Below are 23,728 nucleotides of genomic sequence, written 5' to 3'. Positions count from 1 at the left end.
TTTTTTTCCTGAAAAGGAGAAATGGTCAAAATTAAAAAAAAAAAAAAAGTGCTTTCAGACTTGAAGCAATGCAAAGAAAACAAGTTCATAATCATTTAGAAACAACAATACTAATGTTTTAACTCAGGAAGAATTCAGAAATCAATATTTTGTGGAATAACCATGATTTTTAATCACAGCTTTCATGTGTCTTGGCATGCTTTCCACTAGTCTTTCACACTGCTTCTGGCACAAAAATTTAAGCAGTTCTTCTTTGTTTGATGGCTTGTGACTATCCATCATCCTCTTGATTACATTCCAGAGGTTTTCAATGGGGTTCAGGTCTGGAGATTGGGCTGCCCATGACAGGGTTTTGATGTGGATGTCTCATAATTTTTGCCAGAGCGGTATGCTCGAGTATAAGTAGACCCAAGTATAAGCCGAGGCACCTAATTTTGCCACGAAAAACTGAGTAAACTTATTGACTCAAGTATAAGCTGGGTATGCATTGTCCCTTCATCCCTATCCTGGTATGCATGGCTCCCCATCCCGTCCTTGTATGCATAGCTCCCCCATCCCTGTCCTTATGTGCATGGCTTCCCTTCCTGTCCTTATATGCAGGGCTCCCCATCGTGTCCTTGTATGCATGGCTCCCCCATCATTGTCTTGTATGCATGGCTCCCCATCCCTGTCCTTGTATGCATGGCTCCCCCATCCCTGTCCTTGTATGCATGGCTCCCCGTCCGTGTCCTTGTATGCATGGCCCCTCCGTTCCTGTCCTTGTATGCATGGCTCCTTATCCCCTATTATTGTATGCATGGCTCCTTATCCCCTATCCTTGTATGCATGGCTCCTTATCCCCTATCCGTGAATGCATGGCTCCTTATCCCCTATCCTTGTATGCATGGTTCCTATACAAAAAACAAAAAACAAACAAAAAAACCCATCCTACTTACCTCCCTGCATGCCCTTGCTGCATCTCGTTCCAGCGCTAGCAGCTCTTCCTGTCGAGCGATCATGTGGCCCTGCTCATTAAGGTAATGTATATTCACTCCATGCCTATGGGAGTGGAGAGGTGTGAATATTCATTACTAGTGTTGAGCATTCCGATACTGCAAATATCGGGTATCGGCCGATATTTGCTGTATCGGAATTCCGATACCGAGTTCCGATATTATTGCGATATCGGAAATCGGAATTGGAAGTGTGCGGTGCGTATGGTTCCCAGGGTCTGGAGGAGAGGAGACTCCCCTTCAGGCCCTGGGATCCATATTCATGTAAAAAATAAATAAAAATAAAAAATATTGATATACTCACCCCTCCGGCGGACCCTGGCTCTTAGCGGTGCCTCCGTTCCTAAGAATGCAGGGAGTGAAGGACTGTTATGACCTGGTGGTTACGGAGTGGTACTGAGATGACCTGGTGGGTAAAACCAATCATGGACAAGCTCAGAGGAGGTGGCAGCTCTACAGACAGTAATCACCTATATGACCTAGTGATTACGGAGCAGCACTAAAATGACCTAGTGGGTAAAACAAATATTGTACTAGCTCTGAGGAGGTGGTAACTTTACTGACCGCAATCCCTACTCCTAACACCAACACTAGAAATAGCCGTGGAGCGTTCCTATCTCTGCCTAGATGCCTCTTCACAGCCTAAGAACTAGCAACCCCTGAAGATGGAAACGGAAAACTATCTCGCCTCAGAGAAACCCCCAAAGGAAAGATAGCCCCCCCACAAATATTGACGGTGAGTGAAGAGGGAAATGACAAACTCAGAAATGAAACTAGATTTTAGCAAAGGAGGCCACTACTATCTAAATAGACAGAGAAAGAAAAGGCTACTGTGCGATCAGTATAAAAACTATATGTCCACGCAGAGTTTACAAAAATAACCTCCACACCGACTCACGGTGTGGAGGAGCAAATCTGCAACCCCAGAGCTTCCAACTAGCCGGAATATTTCATGATGACAAGCTGGACAAAAGAGACATAACTTAAACTGAACAAAAGGTCATAGGCAGGGAAACACCCAAAAACTACCAGAACTTATCTTGAGCTGAAATGGACTGGCCAACAGAGAACTTCCAGGAAAAGACTGAATCCACAGGAAGGAACATTGACAGCTGGCATCCACTACAGCCCAAAGCCCAGTTAAATAACAAGGCCAGGGAACCGATTAGTGAAAGCAGCTGCTAAGTACCACTTGAAACCACCAGGGGGAGCCCAAGAGCAGAACTCCCAAAAATACCATTTACAACCACAGGATGGAGCCCAAGAACGGAACTCACAACAGTACCCCCCCCCCCTTGAGGAGGGGTCACCGAACCCTCACCAGAGCCCCCAGGCCGATCGGGACGAGCCAAAGGAAAAGAACGTACCAAATCGGCAGCATGAACATCGGAGGCAAAAACCCAAGAGTTATCCTCCTGGCCATAACCCTTCCACTTGACCAGATACTGAAGTTTCCGCCTTGAAAGACGAGAATCCAAAATCTTCTCCACCACATACTCCAGCTCCCCCCCAACCAACACCGGAGCAGGAGGGTCAACGGAGGGAACCACGGGCACCACATATCTCCGCAACAAAGATCTATGGAACACATTATGAATGGAAAACGAAGCTGGAAGGGTTAAACGAAAAGACACCGGATTGATAATTTCCGAAATCCTATAAGGACCAATAAAGCGAGGTTTGAACTTAGGGTAAGAGACCTTCATAGGAACATGACGAGAAGACAACCAGACCAAATCCCCAACCCGAAGCCGGGGACCAACGCATTGATGGCGGTTAGCAAAACATTGAGCTTTTTCCTGAGACAATGTCAAATTGTCCACCACATGAGTCCAAATCCGCTGCAACCTGTCCACCACAGAATCTACCCCAGGACAGTCCAAAGGCTCAACCTGCCCTGAAGAAAAGCGAGGATGAAAACCAAAATTACAAAAAAAAGGCGAAACCAAGGTAGCAGAACTAGCCCGATTATTAAGGGCAAACTCGGCCAACGGCAAGAAGGTAACCCAATCATCCTGATCAGCCGACACAAAGCATCTCAAATAGGTTTCCAAGGTCTGATTGGTTCGCTCCATCTGTCCATTTGTCTGAGGGTGAAACGGCGAAGAAAAAGACAAATTAATGCCCATTCTACCACAAAAGGACCGCCAAAACCTAGAAACAAACTGGGTACCTCTGTCAGACACAATATTCTCCGGAATACCATGCAAACGAACCACATGCTGGAAAAACAAAGGAACCAAATCAGAGGAGGAAGGCAACTTAGGCAAAGGTACCAAATGGACCATTTTAGAAAACCGGTCACAAACCACCCAGATGACAGACATCTTCTGAGAAACAGGAAGATCAGAAATAAAATCCATGGAAATATGCGTCCAGGGCCTCTCAGGGATAGGCAAGGGCAAAAGCAACCCACTAGCACGAGAACAGCAGGGCTTAGCCTGGGCACAGATCCCACAGGACTGCACAAAGGAACGCACATCCCGTGACAAAGAAGGCCACCAAAAGGACCTGGCAACCAAATCTCTGGTACCAAAGATCCCAGGATGACCAGCCAACACTGAACAATGAATCTCAGAAATCACCTTACTAGTCCATCTATCAGGAAAAAAACAATTTCCCCACAGGACAGCGGTCGGGTCTATCAGCCTGAAACTCCTGAAGCACCCGCCGTAAATCAGGGGAGATAGCAGAAAGAATCACCCCCTCCTTGAGAATACCAGCAGGCTCACGGACTCCAGGAGAATCAGGCAAAAAACTCCTAGACAGGGCATCAGCCTTCACATTCTTAGATCCCGGAAGATACGAGGCCGCAAAATCAAAACGGGAGAAAAAGAAAGACCACCGAGCCTGTCTAGGATTCAACCGCTTGGCCGATTCAAGGTAAATCAGATTCTTATGATCGGTCAAGACCACAACACGATGCTTGGCTCCCTCAAGCCAATGTCGCCACTCCTCGAATGCCCACTTCATAGCCAACAACTCCCGATTGCCGACATCATAATTACGCTCAGCAGGCGAAAACTTTCTGGAGAAGAAAGCACACGGTTTCAACACAGAGCCATCAGAACTTCTCTGAGACAGAACAGCTCCTGCCCCAACCTCAGAAGCGTCAACCTCAACCTGAAAAGGGAGAGAGACATCTGGCTGACGCAACACAGGGGCAGAAGTAAAATGACGCTTAAGCTCCTGAAAGGCCTCCACAGCCGCAGAGGACCAATTCACCACATCTGCACCTTTCTTGGTCAAATCGGTCAGAGGTTTAACCACAGTAGAAAAATTAGCAATGAAGCGGCGATAAAAATTAGCAAAGCCCAAAAACTTCTGAAGGCTCTTCACAGATGTGGGCTGCGTCCAATCATAAATAGCCTGGACCTTAACAGGGTCCATTTCAATAGCTGAGGGAGAAAAAATGAACCCCAGAAAAGAAACCTTCTGAACTCCAAAAAGGCACTTAGACCCCTTCACAAACAGTGTATTAGCACGAAGAATCTGAAATACCATCCTGACCTGCTTCACATGAGACTCCCAATCATCGGAAAAAACCAAAATATCGTCCAAATATACAATCATAAATTTATCCAGATACTCCCGAAAAATATCATGCATGAAGGACTGAAACACAGATGGAGCATTAGAGAGCCCGAAAGGCATCACAAGATATTCAAAATGGCCTTCGGGCATATTAAATGCTGTTTTCCATTCATCACCCTGTTTGATGCGGACCAGATTATACGCCCCTCGAAGGTCAATCTTGGTAAACCAGCTAGCCCCTTTAATCCGAGCAAACAAATCAGAGAGCAAAGGCAAAGGGTACTGGAATTTGACCGTGATCTTATTGAGAAGGCGATAATCTATACAGGGCCTCAAGGAGCCATCCTTCTTGGCAACAAAAAAGAATCCCGCTCCCAACGGTGACGAAGACGGTCGAATATGCCCCTTCTCCAAGGACTCCTTTACATAAGTCCGCATAGCGGCATGCTCTGGAACAGACAGATTGAAAAGTCGACCCTTAGGGAACTTACAGCCAGGAATCAAATTAATAGCGCAATCACAGTCCCTATGAGGAGGCAGAGGACTGGATTTAGGCTCCTCAAATATATCCTGGAAATCCGACAAAAACTCAGGAACTTCAGAAGAAGGGGACGAGGAAATTGACATCAGAGGAATGTCACTATGTATCCCCTGACAACCCCAACTAGTCACAGACATAGATTTCCAATCCAGTACTGGATTATGTACCTGTAACCATGGAAACCCCAGCACAACCACATCATGCAAATTATGCAACACCAAAAAAACAAATATTTTCCTGATGTGCTGGAGCCATGTTCATGGCTAACTGTGTCCAGTACTGAGGTTTATTCTTGGCCAATGGCGTAGCATCAATCCCCCTCAAGGGAATAGGACTCTGCAAAGGTTCCAAGGAAAAACCACAGCGCTTGGCAAATTCTAGGTCCATTAAGTTCAGGGCAGCGCCAGAATCCACAAATGCCATTACAGAAAAGGACGACAATGAGCAAATCAGGGTAATAGACAAGAGAAATTTAGGCTGTACAGTACTGATGGTAACCGAACTAGCAGCCCTCATAGTTCGATTCGGGCAATCAGAGATAGCATGAGTAGCGTCACCACAGTAAAAACACAGCCCATTCTGACGTCGGAACTCCTGCCGTTCTGCTCTCGTCAAAACTCTATCACATTGCATAGGCTCAGAACTCTGCCCAGAGGACACCGCCATATGGTGCACAACCTTACGTTCACGTAGGCGCCGATCAATCTGAATGGCCAGAGACATTGATTCGTTCAAACCAGCAGGCGTGGGAAACCCCACCATAACATCTTTAAGAGCTTCAGAAAGACCCTTTCTGAAAATAGCCGCCAGGGCATCCTCATTCCATTTTGTAAGCACAGACCACTTTCTAAATTTCTGACAATATATCTCTGCCGCTTCCTGACCCTGACACAGAGCCAGCAAAATTTTTTCTGCCTGATCCACAGAATTGGGTTCATCATAAAGCAATCCAAGTGCTTGAAAAAATGAATCTACATTGAGCAATGCAGGATTCCCTGGCTCAAGGGAGAATGCCCAATCCTGCGGGTCACCACGCAGCAGAGAAATAACAATCTTCACCTGCTGAATGCGGTCACCAGAGAAACGGGGTCTCAGAGCAAAAAACAATCTGCAATTATTTTTAAAATTCAAAAACCTAGATCTATCCCCAGAAAACAAATCAGGGATAGGAATTCTAGGCTCAGAAACAGGAGTTTGAACAACATAGTCTTGGATACTCTGTACCCTTGCAGCGAGATGATCAACACGCGCAGACAGACCCTGAACCTCCATATCAGTACCAAGCTCCTGCACCATCCAAAAATCAAGGGGAAAAAAAAAGGACGAAACGAGCAACAAGAAATAAAAAAAACTATAACTCAGAACTTTCTCTTCCCTCTTTTGAGATGCATTTAACATTTTGTGGGCCAGCTGTACTGTTATGACCTGGTGGTTACGGAGTGGTACTGAGATGACCTGGTGGGTAAAACCAATCATGGACAAGCTCAGAGGAGGTGGCAGCTCTACAGACAGTAATCACCTATATGACCTAGTGATTACGGAGCAGCACTAAAATGACCTAGTGGGTAAAACAAATATTGTACTAGCTCTGAGGAGGTGGTAACTTTACTGACCGCAATCCCTACTCCTAACACCAACACTAGAAATAGCCGTGGAGCGTTCCTATCTCTGCCTAGATGCCTCTTCACAGCCTAAGAACTAGCTACCCCTGAAGATGGAAACGGAAAACTATCTCGCCTCAGAGAAACCCCCAAAGGAAAGATAGCCCCCCACAAATACTGACGGTGAGTGAAGAGGGAAATGACAAACTCAGAAATGAAACTAGATTTTAGCAAAGGAGGCCACTACTATCTAAATAGACAGAGAAAGAAAAGGCTACTGTGCGGTCAGTATAAAAACTAAATGTCCACGCAGAGTTTACAAAAATAACCTCCACACCGACTCACGGTGTGGAGGGGCAAATCTGCAACCCCATAGCTTCCAACTAGCCAGAATATTTCATGATGACAAGCTGGACAAAAGAGACATAACTTAAACTGAACAAAAGGTCATAGGCAGGGAAACACCCAAAAACTAGCAGAACTTATCTTAAGCTGAAATGGACTGGCCAACAGAGAACTTCCAGGAAAGGACTGAATCCACAGGAAGGAACATTGACAGCTGGCATCCACTACAGCCCAAAGCCCAGTTAAATAACAAGGCCAGGGAACCGATTAGTGAAAGCAGCTGCTAAGTACCACTTGAAACCACCAGAGGGAGCCCAAGAGCAGAACTCCCAAAAATACCATTTACAACCACAGGATGGAGCCCAAGAACGGAACTCACAACAAAGGACCTTCGATGACGTCGCGGCTTGTGATTGGTCGCATGAGCGGTCACATGAGCTGTCATGCGACCAACCACAAGCCGCGACATCATCGAAGGTCCTTCACTCTGCATTCTTAGGAACGGAGGCAGACGCTTGGACCGGTGAGAACCGGGGCCGTCGGAGGGGTGAGTATATCAATATTTTTTATTTTTATTCTTTATTTTATACATGAATATGGATCCCAGGGCCTGAAGGAGAGTTTCCTCTCCTTCAGACCCTGGGAACCATTCCGATATTTTGTGTCCCATTGATATGCATTGGTATCGGGTATCGGTATCGGCGATATCCGATATTTTTTGGATATCGGCCGATCCAATCCGATACCTTTCCATATCGGAAGGTATCGCTCAACACTATTCATTACCTTAATGAGCGGGGCCACATTATCGCTTACCAGGAAGAGCTGCTGGTGCTGGAATGAACGAGATGCAGTGAGGGCGTGCAGGGAAGTTAAGTAGGATGTGTGCTGGAAGCTGGCGGCTGCAGCTGTAACTGTGCGTGCTGTAAGAAAAATGAATATTCACTGGCAGCGCAGTGAAAATTCATACACTTTAGCAGCAGGTACAGTTACAGCTGCAGCCGCCATATCCTGCCTCTGTAACCCGCTGCTCCGCAACTCCCCCTCCCCTGCCATCTTTCTGGGACAATGACTCATATATAAGCCAAGGGGGCATTTTGAGCACACACAAATGTGCTGAAAAACTTGACTTATACATGAGTACTGTATATACGGTATTTCCTTCCCTTTTAACTAGAAGCAGAATACACTATTGATTTTATTACACAGCTAATAAATTATGATACTCAGTGCATAGTAAAGTTTAGGCTCTTTGTTGATGTGAGGAAAATTTTCACCTGATTTGCATTTCATTGATTCACAGTCCATTGAGATACAATGGTGAAATAATTCACTATGATTGTGAATCTATTTAGGCAAATTTATGAGCAAAATAGGTGAATCAATTTTTTCATTGTGTTATGTAGATCAGTGACTTGAAAAAACAACACAGGTGATTTGATGAGCCCCCCATAAATCTTGTAGTTCTGAGCACACAGCTCTATTTACCATTCAGATGCTGTAAAGAACCTCTTCACAGTCGTTTTTTCGTAGAGAAAAGTAGCTGCATTTAATGCTGCCAAAAGTAAAAACTGTGTGCCCTTAATGTGGAGGGAAATTGCTAATATTATTTTTTTTAGAAAAGTGTTGAAATTTGATATTCTGTCATTTCTTGAGTTTTTCTTAAAACTGATAAGTACTACTGTTTTATGCAAAAGTAGCTGGAAATATAATCCAATAGAACGATGATAACATCAATGTTATCACAGAAATGTTGTGATGAACTGAACTGATCTATACTTTGTGTTAAAATTATTGGACTTTGTAAAAACAATAAAATGGTTGCAGAATAGATAATAGTTTGACAGACTACTAAGGCTGTGTGCACACGTTGCCTTTTTTTTGCGTTTTTTTCGCTATAAAAACACATAAAAAAAACTCATACATATGCATCCCATCAATTATAATGCATTCTGCAATTTTTGTGCATATGATGCGTTTCTTTCCCGTGAAAAAAACGCATCGCGGTAAAAAAAGCATCATGTTCATTAATTTTGCGGATTTTTCACGTTTTTCCCGCTATTTAAGGCTATGTGCACATGATGTGGATTTTGCTGTGGATCCGCTGCGTTTCCGCAGCTGCGGATCCGCAGCAGCTTCCCATGAGTTTACATTATAATGTAAACCTATGGGAAACAGAAAACGCTGTGCCCATGCTGCGGAAAAAAACACGCGGAAATGCAGCAGTTTACATTCCGCAGCATGTCACTTCTTTCTGCAGATTCCGCATCGATTTTACACCTGCTCCAATAGAAAACCACAGGTGTAAAACCGCAGTGAAATCCGCGATAAATCTGCAGCAAAAACGCAGCGTTTTTGCCCTGCAGATTTATCAAATCCACTGCGGAAAAATCCGCAGTGGACCATTCTATGTGTGCACATACCCTAATGCATTGGAAAGAAAACGCGAAAAAAATGCACAAAAAATGCGTCAAAAATGCGCAAAAAGCGAGTCAAAAACGCAAGAAAACGTGAAAAAAACGCATGTGGATTTCTTGCAGAAAATGTCCGGTTTTCTTCAGGAATTTTCTGCAAGAAAACCTGACGTGTGCACATACCCTAAAGTGTTAGAATAACCAATACTTTGACTTAGTCTATTACATGACTATAAAGTATATTGGAAAACAGTTATGCTTTACTTAAGGCTCAAAAAATTTACAATGTCACTTGTGATAACAAATAGGGATGAGCGAATAGCTTCAGATAAGTCATTATCCGAATAACTATAGTGCTTACCGAATAGCTGTATCAGGAACCTGAATACTTGGAGCGCTCCCAATAATCAACTGTTCGGTGCCGCAGCTGCATGTGTTGCGACTGTTTGCCAGTCACAACAAACTGGCTCTCCATGTATGTGTTGTGACTGTCACACAGCCATGACACATGCACCTGCGGCGCCTAACAGCTGATTGTCAGGAGTGCTCCAGGTATCCGGGTTCCCAATGTAGATATTCGTTAAGTGCTATAGTTATTTGGATAAGGAGTTATCAACGCTATTCACTCATCCCTAATTACAAATCTATGCAAAATAGCCTTGTCACGATAATGTAAAAATGCCATAATGTGAGTTTATTTCTAGAAGGTTCCATGGCACAGACACACATGCTGCAGTTTTGACCCCCCTTTCTCCCCCTCTGCATTCATCCTACAACAAACAAAGCCCTATGGCAGGTACTCTGTGCAACTTGATACCAATGAGTGAGAAGTTTATGGCTTGACACTGCACATACCAGTCTCCCTACACTGCCCCTCCCTCCTCCCAGGAATGTCTTTGTTTGGTGACTCAAAAACGTAAATAGTAGAAGAGGAGTGCATGTCATTATCCAGCCTCTAAGTAATGTCACCACAGGGGGAGTGCCTGGGTTTTAGGCTAAGGAACAAGTGGTGAAGCGAGCAGTTATCTGGATATATGGCCGTTCTTCTCCTCCACAGCCCATGGCCAGCAATGAAATGAAATGATCTGAATGCTATGTAAGTGTTTTTCAAACATAATCCCATATTATTTGTAATTGTATTGTACAAATGATTTTGTCTTCTTTATAATATCTTTTTAATACTTTGTAAACACTGCCTACCTTTTTTTGGAGTAAAATATACAATTTACTAGCTTGTTGGTCCCTGCTCTATAAATGAACTGTGTGTCCGCTGAAGTGAATTACGCTACTGATTTGGGTTGGCTCTGGACCTGTTAATTGGAGCTGGTGGCAGCAATCCTTGTCCTGTGCAATCGAGCATCTTTGCAGCGACCGGCGGTGTTGATAATTATTGTTCCCTCCTATGTGGGAGTAGTTATATCGCCCTCGCTGTAGTGTGCCCAATAGACAGTACATAGCAGGCAGCCTTTCTGGTGACTAATTACCCTAGGTGCAGTACCCTGACTGACCTGAGGGTGAGGGGGGCGCCAGAGAGCTGCAAGTTCCAAACCGTAACTGGGAAGTGGGATATAGATAAATCCCCTTCAGAAGGAACTAGGGGCAACCAAACAACCTGGGTTCATAACAAATTGGTGTGAGTGGTGGGGATGATAAAGGTGTTTTCCCTGTGATCCATGACATACTGTTGGCAGCATGGTGGGATGCATGACAGCCTAATAAAAAAACAGAAGACAAAGTTCAATCATGGATTTGTTAAAGATTTTTAATGAAAGACTGCAATATTATTAATGAAAGCTTTGTTAAAACTCAGTGTTTCTTCATAATGCATTCCCTCATTTAAATAAATATTATTAAGGCATTTTTCTGGGCTCATAAATTTCTGCAGTCTATGCAACTGTAGACAGTAAAATCCTGACTACGTGCTATCTGACAGACCTAACATTCAGTGTCTCCCTCCCCCACACCACTTCCTCACTTTACCCCTTGTCAGTCGGTGTTCCCCAAGGCTCTGTTCTAGGACCCCTACTCTTCTCCATCTACACCTTCGGCCTTGGACAGCTCATAGAATCCCACGGTATGCAGTACCATCTCTACGCCGATAACACGCAGATCTACCTATCTGGACCTCACCTCCATACTTACCAAAATCCCGCACTGTCTGTCTGCTATTTCAGCCTTCTTTTCTGGTCGCTTTCTACAACTGAACATGGACAAAACAGAATTCATCATCTTTCCCCCATCTCACTCTACCCCTCCACCAGACCTATCCATCAATGTCACTGGCTGCTCACTTTCCCCAGTCCCACACGCTCGGTGCCTCGGGGTGATCCTCGACTCTGCCCTCTCTTTCAAGCCACATATCTAAGCCCTTGCCTCCTCCTGCCATCTCAAACTCAAAAATATTTCCTGGATCCGCTCATTCCTTGACCGCGACACCACAAAAACACTAGTGCATGCCCTTATCACGCCTTGACTACTGCAACCTCCTACTCTCTGGACTCCCAGGCAGGGTCCTCCCTCCTTATGTACCTGTGTGCCTTGTTTTTTTTTTGCTTATGTTTAATGTATTTGTCTATATTTGCCCCGTATTCACATGTAAAGCACCATGGAATAAATGGTGCTATAAAAATGTATAATTATAATAATATCTGCATACGTGCGGTTACATGCTGACTAGCAACTTTTCCTGGCAACTGTTAGTAGAGCTTCCACAGACAGTGCAAGTCACTCTGTTTACCATATAACAGGGATTGCCCTGTCCTTCACTCCTTAAATAATGTAGAGGAATCTGGAATTACACAGGGACCACTAAGCTGTGGCTAGAGTCAGCTGCTGACTGTTGGAGTAAGCAGAGGGCAAGAAGGGTCGTAATGCGTGATTAATAATAATAGGTCGCATCACGAACAAAAATCAGAAAACAGATGGTCAAAAGACAAGCCAAGGTGAAAGAATGGTAGAAATCAGAAGACACAACAAGAGCCAGAACTAGGGCAGCAAGCTGGGCAACCTGAACTTATTGACTGGAAGTGGAAGTCAGGAACCCAGGGGTATAATGACGGCCAATATGTCTTTTAACTGACCTGAGATATAAGAGAATAGCCTCCCCATACAGGTGACAATCTCGCAGCTGTTGGCTGTACACTATAGCTGACAACTTGCTGCATCAGCCAAGATCAGTGTTTGCACCGTCCAAATCTGTTTAACCCCTTAGATGCTGCTTTCAATAGTGACTACATCATTATAAATGGTTAACAGACTGTGGGGGCTTCCTCCTAATTCCAATTGGTGCCCTCAGATCATGATTGTATGGTCCTGATGTTTGCGATTGGCAATTCATGACCAAATTCTGGCCTAAGAGTCTGCCGGCTGTTGCAACCTGTTCAGAAGTTAGAGGCATTTAGGTGGTAAAAATGCACATTGTCATTTCTGTCATGTCACTTGCATTAATTCCTGAAAAGCAACTGAAGGGTTAATAAACTAGATGACAGCAGTTTTCAATATGTCAGGGGGTGCTGTTTTTAAAATGGTATCACTTTGGGGGGTTTCCAAATATATGGGACCCCTAAAGGCACTTCAAACATGGCTAAGGCTGGTTTCACACTTGCGTTTTTGTCTGCAGCGTTTTTTCCCCAAAAAACGCATGCGTTTTTTCCCCTATATTTAACATTGAAAACGCATGCGTTTTTTTTGCACATGCGTTTGGTCGCGTTTTCAAACGCATGCGTTTTTTGTCTGCATGCGTTCATTTTCAAAAATGCTACCTGCAGTATTTTCTTGCGCGTTTTTTTGCCGCGAAAAAACGCATGCGTTTTTTCGCGGCAAAAAAATGCATTGCTGTCTATGTAAACGCATGCGTTTTTAAGCACATGCGTTTGTTTGCGCTAAAAACGCATGCGTTTTTATAGAAAAAAACCAGAAAACACACTGAAAAGCCACCCACCACCATCAAGGTGATAAAGGGATCCAAACCCTAACCCTAATCTACCCCTAACCTCACCCCTAACCGTTTAATGAACATTTTCTGACAGTCATATTGCCACGTATTTAAGTGCCACGTATCACGTATTTCAGTGCCACGTATGCCACGTGCCACGTATTTAAGTGCCACGTGCCACGTATTTAAGTGCCACGTATTTAAGTACCACCTATTTAAGTGCCACGTGCCACATATTTAAGTGCCACGTATTTAAGTGCCACGTGCCACGTATTTAAGTGCCACGTGCCATGTATTTAAGTGCCACGTGCCACGTATTTAAGTGCCACGTACTTAAGTACCACGTATTTCAGTTGCACGTATTTCAGTGCCACGTATTTAAGTCACGTTTAGGGTTAGGGTTAGGGGTAGGGTTAGGGTTAGGGTTTTCTTGTTTTTTCTTGTGTTTTCTTGTGTTTTCTTGTGTTTTTCTATAAAAACGCATGCGTCTAAAAAACGCATGCGTTTTACCGCGTTTACATGCGTTTTTCACACATGCGTTTTTTTAAAAAACGCATGCAGATAAAAACGCAAGTGTGAAACCAGCCTAAGTCCCTAAAAAAAATACATTTTGTAAATTTCCTTGAAAAAATGAAAAATTACTGCTACATTTTTAAACCTCCTAAAATGCTAACAAAATAAAAGAACATTTTACAAATGGTGCTGTACATAAGCAGACATGTGGGAAATGTTATTTATTAATGTTTTGCTGTGGCATGACTATCTGGATTAAAGAGATAATCATTCAAAGTTTGAAAATTGCTAAATTTTAACATTTTTCTCAAATTTCTGATATTTTTTATAAATAAACACAAAACATATTGACCTAAATTTACCATTATCATAAAGTATAATGTGTCACAAAAAAACAATCTCAAAATCACTGGAATTTGTTGAAGCATTCCAGAGTTATTACCACATAAAGTGACACTGGTCAGATTTCAAAAATTTGGCTCCGTCACTAAGGGGTTAAATATCTGACTGCCCCACTCAAGGCTATCAGAAAAGCATAATCAAGCCCCCTAGCTACCTTATCTAATAGCACCAAAAATCCCAGGAAACAGGCATGCAGCAGTCATGTTTCACCAACAACAAAGGCATGGCTCTGTCTAGCAGTCGAAGCAGAAAAAGGAGACAGGAATCAGCACATATGTTAGGCTACTTTCACACTTCCGTTTTTTTTAATCCATCAAAATGCGTCGGCGCGAAGTATCGACGGATGTGTCAAAAATAGTGAAAACTGGATGCAACGCATCCAGTATTTCGACGGAACCGCTAGACGGTTCTGTTGAAAAACTGGATCAGTTGCATTCGTTTTGTCTGTTTTTACCATCTGTTTCATCCATTTTTTTGACGGATCCGTTTTCCATGCCTAAAAATGGGAGTCTCCCAAATGTGATTGGCTACTGGAAAATAGGGAAACCAATATATTGACTGGCTGACTGTCTTCAGGCTGGCAGGAGTCTTGCTGGCATATTTGGGGGTGACGCCCCAGGCCAGGTTTATATAGATTTGGGGCCTGTCTGGCCAATTGTCTACGAATTCCTGATTCTGAGCATGCTCAGTGTAAAAAAACAGATTCCAGCACTGGATTCCATCATACAACGTGTCACGATGGATCTTGCATCCATAGGCTTCCATTCTAGTCAACGATGTATGCCGTAGGATCCATCGCAACACGTTTTCCCGATGCAGACAAAAAACATTACATTGAACGCTTTTTCCAGACGACAGTCTGTCAAAACACGACGGATCCGTTGCACGACGGATGCGACGTGTGGCCATTCGTCGCTATCCTTCGCTAATACAAGTCTATGGGAAAAAAAACGGATCATGCGGGCACATTTGCAAGATCCGGTTTTTTTCCCAAAACGACGCATTGCAACGGATCTGAAAAGACGGAAGTGTGAATGTGGCTTTACATCAATGTTCTATTGAGAAAAGTAGATGACAAGCTTGTTGGCATGTGACTGGAAGTATATAAATCACTTACTTGTGGTTATGTGCTGACCACTAAGGCTATGTGCACATGTAGGGAGGGTCCTCTGCGGGTTCTCCCGCAGTGGATTTGATAAATCTGCAGGGCAAAACCGCTGCGGTTATCCCTGCAGATTCATCGCGGTTTGTCTTGCGGTTTCCGCTGCGGGTTTACTCCTACTATTGATGCTGCATATGCAGCAATATGCAGCATCAATAGTAATGCTAAAAATAATAAAAAAATGGTTATATACTCACACTCTGACGTCCCGATCTCCTCGGCGCTGCACGTGGCGGTCCGGTTCCAAAGATGCTGTGCGAGAAGGACCTTCGTGATGTCACGGTCATGTGACCGTGACGTCATCGCAGGCCCTGCTCGCACAGCAACCCTGCGACCGGACAGCTGAGTGCAGCGCTGAGAGGTGAGTATATCATTATTTTTTATTTTAATTCTTTTTTTTTACACAAATATGTTTCCCAGGGCCTGGAGGACAGTCTCCTCTCCTCCACCCCGGGTACCATCTGCAAATGATCCGCTTACTTCCCGCATCGTGGGCATGGCCCCATGCGGGAAGTAAGTGGATCAATGCTTTCCTATGTGTGCAGAATCGCCGCGATTCTGCACAAAGAAGTGACATGCTGCGGATTGTAAACCGCTGCGTTTCTGCGCGTTTTTTCCCGCAGCATGTGCACAGCGGATTGCGGTTTCCATAGGTTTACATGTAACTGTAAACGCAATGGAAACTGCTGCGGACCCGCAGCTGCAGAAACGCTGCAGTTCCGCGGTAAAAACTGCAACGTGTGCACATAGCCTTAAGTTGGCAAAAAGCAAAAAAGCAGAGTACTAACAGTGTGCAAACTGCACACTGTCAGGAATGGGCAATTTGCAGTCATGTTGGAGAGGGAGGGAGAGTAGAATTTTATTAGGAACCTGGAAGACTGCCTTAACATAACCAATGGCTGTAATTGTACAATTGTATCATGGCCAACAGAGTACCCCTTAGAATCATGGCAGGGATACATGTACTGAATATAGGTAGAAAAAAATAATAGTAGGCTAAAAGTATTGTGAAGTTTAACAGTCATTTTATAGCACAGCTTTGGTATAGGCTCATTGCTTTGGGTAAAAGTTAAGTTATATGTGAATTTGATTTTTAGAGTTTTAAATTATACTTCACAAGAAACAAAGTGCTGGTTTTAGTTGCTTTCTTATTAAGCTGTATTAAAAGTTCTCTAATTGTAACAAAACGACTTTAAAAACAGCATATGAAAACACACAGGCTTTGTTACACTTTTTTGAGGTTCTGTAGTGAAGTGGCTTCCTGCCATACCATCCTGCAACTTTTAAAATCATTCATAATGCTCAGTGCATTATCAATATAGTTATTGACAAAGGACTTGATGGGAACAAAGCAAAACTTTTGGAGAGGCTTTTCTATTCTTAAATGGGATACAATCCAATTCTGACCTTGGCAAAGCACTGTGCAATTGATGCAGACATTTTTTCCCCCTGTAGAATGAGGACATTTGCTTTTCTAACCCAATTATTTGCCTTAAGCAGAGACTGCAGATTAACAGCGTTATTATGCTGAAGTAAACATCAACGTTAACATGGCAGTGCGCAAGCTACTCCCATCACCATTATCCCTATGGCCAATGTGTGCGCTATGTTGATTTTGTAGTACATTAATTCAATAAAATGGCACCGGAGTCAGTGTGTACACATACCGCAGTCTCCAGCCAGCACCATTTAATTGAAGACACTGTATCTGCGAATTTGCAGACACTGTGTTTAAACAAAAAATGGCGCTGGAAATGTACCAAAAAAATACTCGCCACTCAAGAGTATAATGGGTTCAATAGCTAGTATACATACAGTGGGGCAAAAAAGTATTTAGTCAGTCAGCAATAGTGCAAGTTCCACCACTTAAAAAGATGAGAGGCGTCTGTAATTTACATCATAGGTAGACCTCAACTATGGGAGACAAACTGAGAAAAAAAAATACAGAAAATCACATTGTCTGTTTTTTTATCATTTTATTTGCATATTCTGGTTGAAAATAAGTATTTGGTCAGAAACAAAATTTCATCTCAATACTTTGTAATACATCAAATACTTGTCACACTGGCGCTGCTGTGAAAAGTGAGGAAAAGCTGCTGATACCGGACAGGTACCGTGCCTACCCTGTCACACCTACAGGTGAACCAAAAAAGTTGCTTTAAAACAATGAGGTATCGCGCTAAAACCACTAAGAACAGATAAGAGTACGAGTAGTAGGATCTCCTTTTGGACCCCCAGATGGTTGTGAAACAAACTGCCAAAATAGTGACGGGCTCATATAAAACTGGCAATAGAAATGCAGATAAAAATAAACACTTACTGAGCTGTAGAGATATTGCCGTTAGGTATTGTGGCTGACGGATATAGCAGCTGAGGGTTTCGAGTGGTCAGATGACAGGAGACTAGTGTCTCTGTGAAGAAAGCCCGCAGAGCCAGAAGCACCCCGGCCGGTGGTGATCCTGGATGCGCGGCAGGAAATATGGCCGGCGCTGCTCGACTGTGCAGCGTGTGACGTCACAAAGCTACGGAGCTAGAAAGGGGCCAAAAGACTAACCAACGCGTTTCGAGGGACTGCGTCCCTCTTCGTCAGGGTTACCGCCCCCTCCATGTCATCTGTATATATAACTGTCTGAGTATACCAACTCGTTAACCCCCAGAGAACCGAACCTAAGAGAAAGTGTGTAATTTCACTGACCTGCGGATATATGCCAATAAATTTTAGAAACAAAAGTCCTCCAATCATGTCTGCATACTATTCATTATAGATAGTACATAAATGGTCCTGTGCATGATAGTAAGTGATACCCACGGAACTAAGCATCTTTAATTTGTTTAAATACAAGTGGGAAGTGAGTGGAAAATATATAAATAAGACAATAGCACATGTAAAATACTACATTTATTGAATAACGCCTAAAAACCTAGTAAAAATACCCAAATGGTATAGATAAAACTATTTATTTAATTAATTAAAAAAGATATACATGGGATAAAATGAAATTAAAATTAAAATTAAACACATTTGATGCATATAAAAGGGGGTTCAACTACATCTAAAATATCCCCCATTACTCCCATTAAAACGCATACAGCTCTAATTCATGATTGAGGCCTATAGGGGCCAGACTGTTCAAATTGTAAATCCATTGGGATTCAACCCTAGGCATTCTTTTAAGGTAGTCTCCACCCCTTTGGCCATGAGGAACAATCTGTATACCACAGAAAAGGACCCCCCTCAAGGATTGGTGGTGTTTATCCTTAAAATGACGAGAGAGGGGGTGACCTAAAAAACCTTTTTGTATATTTTTAAAATGCTCCTTAATACGCTCCATTAGGCGACGTTTAGTACGGCCAACATATATTTTGCTGCATGGACATTTAATAAAATAAATAACTCCTGAAGATGAACAGGAGATGCTTTCTTTAATCTGAAACTCCCTTATGCCGTCTGTATCAAAAAACGTGGTTTGGCGAGTTTTCTTAAAAGAGGTATGTAAACAACCAAAGCAGCCGCCACACGGTAGAAAGCCAACACCTAATTGGTTCGTTTTTTGGGAACATATTGCCTTCTTGTTGCCTCCCGTAGTGGGAGCTATAAGATTACCCAATGTTTGGGCTCTCCTATATATGAACCTAGGGTGGACAGGGAGATACTCCCCTACTATTTTGTCTTTCTGTAAAATAGGCCAGTGTTTACGAATAATGCAAACAAATTTATTATAGCCTGCATGAAATTGTGTGACAAATGGCAAAGTGTGAATTTGCTCCAATATTGTACTGCTATTTGAATCCTTTTTGGATGTTGATTTGAACAAAGAATCTCTATCAATCCGGGCCAGCTCATTTTGCGTTTTTTCTAATAACGGTCTAGGGTACCCCTTTTCCAAAAATTTTTTGGTCAAAACACTTGATTCCATGTGGTAGTCTTCAATCGTTGAGCAATTCCGCCTAATCCTCGTGAATTGCCCTTTGGGTATGTTCGTAAGCCAAACCGGGAGGTGGCAACTAGTAAGGTGTATAAAACTGTTGGAATCAACAGTCTTCCGGTGGCATTTAGTGCGTAATTGATCATTACCTACATATATAGTGAGGTCCAAGAAATTTACCTCCACCGAGCTTACTTGAGACGTGAATTCTAAACCGTAGGAATTGTTGTTGAGTTCCAAAAGAAAGGTACTCAGCTCAGCCTGGGAGCCTCCCCATATAAACAGAACATCGTCGATGAAACGACGCCACATCACCAAACCTGGATATAGACCACCTTCTTTATATATATGGGACTCCTCCCACTTGGCAACATAAATGTTGGCATAACTTGGGGCAAACCGCGTGCCCATGGCGGTGCCCCAAGTTTGAAGATAGAATTGACCATTGTATATAAAATAATTATGTTGCAAAATAAACTTGATGCAATCTACAATGAAGGAGGTCTGTTCACTCGTATACATGCCCAGGGCCGTAAGGAAATGCTCGGCAGCTTGGCATCCCTTATCATGGTTGATCACGGTATATAATGACCTAATGTCTAATGTCCCTATTATGTAATGTTTTTCCCACTTAATGGTGTCCAGGATCTGTAAAGTATGACCTGTGTCCTTTAAATATGATGGTATAATTGCCATACATTTTTGTAGGTGCACGTCGACGTACCGGGACAAATTGGATGTTAAACTGTTGATGCCCGATATAATAGGTCGACCAGGGGGGCGGGTAAGGCTCTTGTGCAGCTTAGGAATGTGGTAAAACAGGGCTCGACTTGGATCCTTATTCAATATAAACTTAAATTCCTTAGTGTTCAAAATACCCATAGATTTCCCTTTTTGTGCCAGGACATTGAGTTTACTAATAAAATGTGAAGTGGGATCACACATGAGTGGTTTATACGTTACTTGATCCTGTAAAAGTCGGATCGATTCCTCATGATACATGGAACGGTCAAGAACCACTATCCCCCCCCCTTTGTCCGCAGGACGCACAATGATGTCCTGATTGGTTTGGAGATCTTTAATGGCTTGCCTCTCTTGAGATGTAAGATTATGTGGGGCATATCTCGGGTGCCGTAGATTGAGTCGCCTTATATCTTTTGATACAAGCATGTCAAAAGTATGAAAGGCACTGGAGTAAACCTGAACCGGGTTGAACGTTGAAGGATTAGCCAAACTCGTATGGCCCACAGATCCTTGATGTATATTGCCCAAAACTGATGATCCCTTTTTCATAAAATATTTTTTGAGCGCAAGATTGCGTAAGTATTTCTTCATAGAAATATATAGATGAAATGGTTGTGCTCCCTTTGTTGGTGCAAATTTTAGGCCTTTTTGTAAAAGAGAAGTTTCCCCAACCGATAATTCGTGTGAGCTAAGATTATAAATTTTCTGTGGGGCCTCATTATCACCATTTATTTTCTTTTTGGTGAATTGCCCCCCTCTCTTACCTCTTTTTGTTTTAAAGGTCTGGCCCGAAAAAAATCCCGATTAATCTGCGGGCGGTTGACTTGCCCCCTTCCTCTCCCATGTACCAGGGAAGGTTTACTAATAGTATTTCTCTTAGTCGGGATTATATTAGATCCTTTTCTTCCTATAGTTGTTACAGAGGAGCCCCCTGTATTTCTTTTAGGTTGGGTATGTTTAGGGGTCTGGGTGACAACAGGACTAGATACTTGCTCGTTGGAAAGCTCCCCATTATCATCCAAACACAAGGGTATATACCTATTGTGATTCTCTATAATAGGCGCTAGATGGTGGCCAGACTGATTGTCTAAAATACAATCCGTATTAGTAGCTGGATGATTTTCCCCCAAGATAATCTCATTAATAGATACCATTGAATCATCCTCCATTACCCTGTCTCTAATATGAATAGAAACTGGTGTATATTGCGTGGAGTTGGAGTTTGCATAAATAGAAAACTCCATTGAAATATCTTGTTCAGTGGGATTGACAGTGCCATCAGTTTCATCCAGCACTATAAATTGGTTGTTCCTAGATTGAGTGCTCATATTTGAAATCCCTAATGGGATTTGGGAGGTGGGGGTGTTATTTATTAAATACTGTGGTATATTGTCTCTCTGGAATTTTTTCATTTTTCTATTTATGATATCTTTCTCTTTTTCCCTTAGTCTATGCAAAATACTGTCAGCAAGGTTTTGGTCGTCTAATGTAAGATTACATGTCTGAAGTTCGTCAAAGATATGATTAATTTGCTGACTAATCTGATTTAGGTTAGAGGACCGTTTCTCTATGATAAATTGTACCGTCTTCATAGAGAAATCATGGAACATTATATCCCATTCCTTACTGACATTGGGATCTCCAAAATCCACTGCTAGATGTTTTTGAACTACCAGACCTTTTGGGGCTGTATTGGCCTGCATATATTTTTCCAATGATGCCACCTCCCACATGTCTCTCAATTCCATAAATAAGACTTTCTCTAGGGATTTGAGCAAATCTCTAGCTTTATTTATATTATTTAGGGGAGGACTAGTGAGATTGAATCTCCGTTTTATAAAAACAAGACGATGATCCCTGTCAGATTTCAGTGCATTAAGGGCCATGACAGAGCTGCCAAAGTGTGAGGCACAGAATATAGCAAACTAAACAACAAATACTTGTCACACTGGCGCTGCTGTGAAAAGTGAGGAAAAGCTGCTGATACCGGACAGGTACCGTGCCTACCCTGTCACACCTACAGGTGAACCAAAAAAGTTGCTTTAAAACAATGAGGTATCGCGCTAAAACCACTAAGAACAGATAAGAGTACGAGTAGTAGGATCTCCTTTTGGACCCCCAGATGGTTGTGAAACAAACTGCCAAAATAGTGACGGGCTCATATAAAACTGGCAATAGAAATGCAGATAAAAATAAACACTTACTGAGCTGTAGAGATATTGCCGTTAGGTATTGTGGCTGACGGATATAGCAGCTGAGGGTTTCGAGTGGTCAGATGACAGGAGACTAGTGTCTCTGTGAAGAAAGCCCGCAGAGCCAGAAGCACCCCGGCCGGTGGTGATCCTGGATGCGCGGCAGGAAATATGGCCGGCGCTGCTCGACTGTGCAGCGTGTGACGTCACAAAGCTACGGAGCTAGAAAGGGGCCAAAAGACTAACCAACGCGTTTCGAGGGACTGCGTCCCTCTTCGTCAGGGTTACCGCCCCCTCCATGTCATCTGTATATATAACTGTCTGAGTATACCAACTCGTTAACCCCCAGAGAACCGAACCTAAGAGAAAGTGTGTAATTTCACTGACCTGCGGATATATGCCAATAAATTTTAGAAACAAAAGTCCTCCAATCATGTCTGCATACTATTCATTATAGATAGTACATAAATGGTCCTGTGCATGATAGTAAGTGATACCCACGGAACTAAGCATCTTTAATTTGTTTAAATACAAGTGGGAAGTGAGTGGAAAATATATAAATAAGACAATAGCACATGTAAAATACTACATTTATTGAATAACGCCTAAAAACCTAGTAAAAATACCCAAATGGTATAGATAAAACTATTTATTTAATTAATTAAAAAAGATATACATGGGATAAAATGAAATTAAAATTAAAATTAAACACATTTGATGCATATAAAAGGGGGTTCAACTACATCTAAAATATCCCCCATTACTCCCATTAAAACGCATACAGCTCTAATTCATGATTGAGGCCTATAGGGGCCAGACTGTTCAAATTGTAAATCCATTGGGATTCAACCCTAGACATTCTTTTAAGGTAGTCTCCACCCCTTTGGCCATGAGGAACAATCTGTATACCACAGAAAAGGACCCCCCTCAAGGATTGGTGGTGTTTATCCTTAAAATGACGAGAGAGGGGGTGACCTAAAAAACCTTTTTGTATATTTTTAAAATGCTCCTTAATACGCTCCATTAGGCGACGTTTAGTACGGCCAACATATATTTTGCTGCATGGACATTTAATAAAATAAATAACTCCTGAAGATGAACAGGAGATGCTTTCTTTAATCTGAAACTCCCTTATGCCGTCTGTATCAAAAAACGTGGTTTGGCGAGTTTTCTTAAAAGAGGTATGTAAACAACCAAAGCAGCCGCCACACGGTAGAAAGCCAACACCTAATTGGTTCGTTTTTTGGGAACATATTGCCTTCTTGTTGCCTCCCGTAGTGGGAGCTATAAGATTACCCAATGTTTGGGCTCTCCTATATATGAACCTAGGGTGGACAGGGAGATACTCCCCTACTATTTTGTCTTTCTGTAAAATAGGCCAGTGTTTACGAATAATGCGAACAAATTTATTATAGCCTGCATGAAATT

This window comes from Ranitomeya variabilis, chromosome 1 (genome assembly GCF_051348905.1).
Source record: "Ranitomeya variabilis isolate aRanVar5 chromosome 1, aRanVar5.hap1, whole genome shotgun sequence".
Classification (NCBI taxonomy): domain Eukaryota; kingdom Metazoa; phylum Chordata; class Amphibia; order Anura; family Dendrobatidae; genus Ranitomeya; species Ranitomeya variabilis.
Note: the sequence above shows the minus strand (reverse complement) of the source record.